A 4,581-nucleotide genomic window follows, 5' to 3' on the forward strand; every position below is an offset into this window, starting at 1 on the left:
CTCCTTGCAGCTTATCAAAGACCAAGAAACAGGCAGACTCAGAGCACCTATCTGCTCTGCTACTGGCTGCTCTGCCTGAAGGGGCAAAAGAGCAACCTGGCAACAAAGGCACCAAAATCCCTGACTTCAAGCAGCAACTCTACATCCCCAGTGTGTCTCTGAAATACTCCCAAGTAAACACACCCAAGAAGTTTGTGGAGACAAAGCACCAGAAAGAACTTGTGTGGTCAGATCAACATTTTTTTGTGCCTGCAGCTACTTGGCCAGTCTGTGCAGGGGGACAGGTCTCTCCACGCCACAGTGTCCCCTGTGTACCCAACAAGGCTGAGCACAGTGTCTTTGACATGCTCCCTCCTCTGGGAACAGGGAGCCTTCGTGCTTCAGGCTGGCCCCTATCAAAATGCCAGGAAGCTGGTCCCTAAACATGACAGACCAAAGCCCATTGTCCATCTCTCACAGGCTGGGGGCAATCACCAGGCCCTGGCAGGACTCCAGCACTCAGCATCCTCAGCCAGCAACAGCAAGTGCTGGCTGGTCAGAAACTTGCAGCTCTGCCCTGCACTAAAGACAGCAGCACACACAGCTGGCACTTACTGGCTCAGAATGTTCAGGCTGTGGTGTGAGCACAGCTGGAGGCTGGCGCTCATCCACCTCATTTGCCTCCTCTTCGGCCTCCTCTCCATGAGCCGAGGGAGCCAGAGGAGAGACTGCTGTTGGTTCTGTGATCTGTGGACAGACAGCAGTATGAGGGACACAAAGTTACCTATAATTTATAACCTTATTTCTATTCAGCACTTTATGCTATTCAGCTCTATTTCTACAACCAGCTCTGCTAAGGACAAATCAGAAACTTTGATAACAATGGGATTCTAAGTCACTGACACTAAATTTAAATGGGCTAATTCAACAGAATTGCTAATAGTTCTGAATTAGACATTTCGCCCTGGCTGCTATCAAGAAGCAACATTCTCTCTGCAAAACAAGCTTTTCATTCCTTGAAAGTTCTGAAATGGAAAATTAGGAAATAGCCAGCGATGCCTTTGTTATTGCTGCTGCAGACATGGAAATGGATTTTCTTTCAGCCTGCCCAGCTGGCCCTCTACACTCTACTGCCACAGGCCAAGCTCACAGCTTGCTCTACAATTCTTAAGCACCAGGAACATGAACCTTTCTCACTCACCTCAGGATCAGCACCTCTGAATACACGCTTCAGGTGACCTGTAGTGGGCAAGGGAAAATGAACAAGTGCTGTGAGAAAACTGCCTGGGCTGCTGAATCCCACAGAAGAGAAGAAGTCAACCCAAACAGAGAGTATTTTTCTTTATCAACATCCCTCCACATGACATAGTTCCTTCACACAGCCAGCAAGAGATCAGGACAATAATCTTGGTTGTGCCTACACTTCAGCCTGTTTAGCCTGTAAATGAATACAAACGTGATCAAGAAAATGCAAATTGTTCTTCAACACTCAATGCTTCTGTTCTGTCCAGCAGATAAAGCAGCTATTGTTCTCTTGTCTTTCAGGTACTTTTTTAAAAAAAGAAGTTGCATGCACTAATTCCCATTAAGTTGCTGAAAACAGTCACCCAGAAAAGCTTGCCCCAAATCCCCCTGAGCTGTGGCAGTTCTGCTGTGAAAGAGCACAGCAGCAGCTCCAGGCCTCAGGAGCAGACACTCACTGCTTTGTTGTTTGCACTTCACTGCAAAGGGAATCACTCTTTTAGCACTCAGTCAAGGGTCAAAATAGACAGTCAAATCCTTTCATTACAAAATTTGGAACAAAAGAAGCTTTCCCTGAGTTCTGGGGAGAACTACAAAGTCCTTAGAAGGCCTTCTGAGAAGGCCTCCCAGGCTGCATTTTGGAAGTTGTCCTGCTTGTCCCAGCAAACTGAGGAAATGACAGACTCTGCTGCCACAGACTCTCCCGTGGAGGGAATGGAAGCCCAGCAGGTTCCCCTGCAAATGCTGCCCCTGTGGCTACAGACACCCCCTTTTAGCTGTACCTCTTGACAGGAGCTTTACCAAACCACTGGCATCCTAATGCTCTTTCAAAATCAGAAACTCAGCCCCCAAGAAAGAGCAGGAAGACATACAAAAGCCAGGTAAGGATACACCCTAACCTAAGTAGAATGGAAAACTCTACTTACGTGCAAAGTGTGTAACATAATACGCGGAAAAAGAAATGCCATATGCAGCAAAAGCTGCTGTGGCCAGATGGTGAAATATTGTCATTTTTGAAAGTTGGGTAAATAGAAGAAACAAGGCTCTTGTCAGTGGGCAGCTACCCACTGACAAATACCCCAACCAGAAAAGTTCTCATCAACTGAGCAAGGCCCAGGGCTGCTCTGACACTCAGGCCTTCCGTGCACCAAGGCAACCTTCTGATGTCACGACGACAAGGTGGCAACCATGCCCTGACATCACAAAGCAAACACTCCATGTTGGTCTGTGAATTTATGCAAAGCAATAACCAACCTTCCCTACAGCAAATACAAAAGAGCCTGGGAAGTTTTTCTGTGTCACAAAGCAGCGCAAAAGCCCCTCATGGGCCAAACCCTGTTCAGGGATCCAAGAGGAACTCCAGGAGTGCCCCAAGCACCTACAGCCTGTACCCCAGTTGAGCACTCAGATGGGACACAAGCAAAGGAAACCAGAACAAGACAATGGCCCACAGCATTGCACATGTGAGAAATGACTCTCACTTTTAAAATTTTAAAGGTTTAGTAAACCTTAACAAAGGACTGAATAAGGAAAAATTGCAGCATTGGGAGTCTCTGTGACTAGCAGCCATGTGCTCATCTACAAAAACGATGCTCTGCCTTTTATACCCTTAGCCCCTCTAAAAGTTTTGTCAGTCAACTTTTTCTCTGCTATCCATTGGAGGATATTACTTTCTTGCATCCTGACTGGAGGTCAGGTGTTGTTACACCCTGCCTGCTGGTCACAAGCTGGCCCTCCCCAAATGCCCTGACTACCCAGGCTGTTACAAGGGGGACGGGAAAGAGGACTATGGGAGAATATATTACAATATAATCACTACTCATTTGAACATCCACATAACATCTGCTTCTTAATTGTCAGACCCAACCATTGCATTACTTGTCCAGAACACACAGAACCAGGAGAGAAGCCACTGTTGGCATCACAGCTGAAATGTTTCCTAACAAATCTCCCCACATATTTGCACCTTTATTGGACATGCCCAGGGCTCCGGTGCGTGTACATCTCTGCCTCTCTTCCCCTTTGGCAGCAGTCGAACTGGCAGCATCTGCCCGCCAGCAGCAGCTGCTCCCAGCTGGGAACGCTGCTGGCGGTGCTGATTTCCAGAGGCTTCTGTGTGCCAGGGGGAGCCAAGGCAGGAGCGGGTTGAACGGTGCTGGCGCTGCTGCTGCTCTGTGCCAGAGAGCCCCGGCTGGGCAGGGCACGGTGCCCACTGCGCTGCGGGCTCCTTCTCCTGCCACAGCTGGGCACACCTGGCAACAAGGCATGACAACCTGCGGGCAAGCCAAGGGGTTTCTGGGGCTGCACTGCTCTGCACACACCCAGCACACCTGCAGCACACAATTTTAACCCTCAAACAGGTAAACCAAAGGGAAACAGCTGGAAAAGATTTCATTTTCACCATTCTTACCTGCTCAACAGAAGTCTTCAAAATGAACATTACCAAGCAGGGCCCGATCCCTGATGCCAGCTCAGGGTTAGAAGAGAGGCAATCCTTGATCTCAGCACTGGGTGTGTGGGGAATCACTTCCCTAACACGTGCACACCCAGCAATCTCACTTACTAGTTTGTGTCCATCGATCTAAGACATATTCAATACTTTGCTGAAACTCACAGGCTAAATATTCCCCTATCACAGACATCTTTTCATTAAAATCCTTTCATTAGGATTTTTCCTGCTGAAGCTGAGAAGTTTCAGCAACAAAGAGTAAACAATGGTTATCTACTGCTGTGGAATGTAACAGGTGGATGCATGATTGGTCTCCTGTGGATGTTTGGATGTACTGACCACTCATGGCAGAGCTGGGTCTCACTCTCTGCCAGGAGACAGACCTTTGGTATTCATGCCTTTTATATTCTTAGCTTAGCTAGCCTTCTGACAACTTTCCTTCTATTTCTTTTACTATAGTTATAATGTAATATATATCATAAAATAATAAATCAAGCCTTCTGAACATGAGGTCAACATTCTCGCCTCTCTCTTCATCCTGCAATCTTTGTGACCATCATCACATTCCCCCAAATTATTTGATTTACTGATTGATACTTATTGGCACTTAAGTCACTTCTCCGAATTTACTGACATGAGAATAGGAGTGTCCTGTAGGTCCCTGCTGGTCTTTGACACAGGTTCAGGAGGAGACAGACCCATGCACAAAATAACCCAGGACAAAACTGGGCTTACAAAGCAAATTCATTCTATTTGTTGCACTAGCAAATAATACATACCAAGCCCTGGATTCCTAAAATTTGCTGAGCACGAGAAGGAGGTGGAGTGTGATGCTCAGCAGCAGGGGCAGGTAGGCAATGCACTTTCAGGACATCCCCTGGATCAAAACCACGTGCATCTCATCCTTCTCA

The sequence above is a fragment of the Melospiza melodia genome, unplaced genomic scaffold (assembly GCF_035770615.1).
Source record: "Melospiza melodia melodia isolate bMelMel2 unplaced genomic scaffold, bMelMel2.pri scaffold_47, whole genome shotgun sequence".
Taxonomy (NCBI): Eukaryota; Metazoa; Chordata; class Aves; order Passeriformes; family Passerellidae; genus Melospiza; species Melospiza melodia.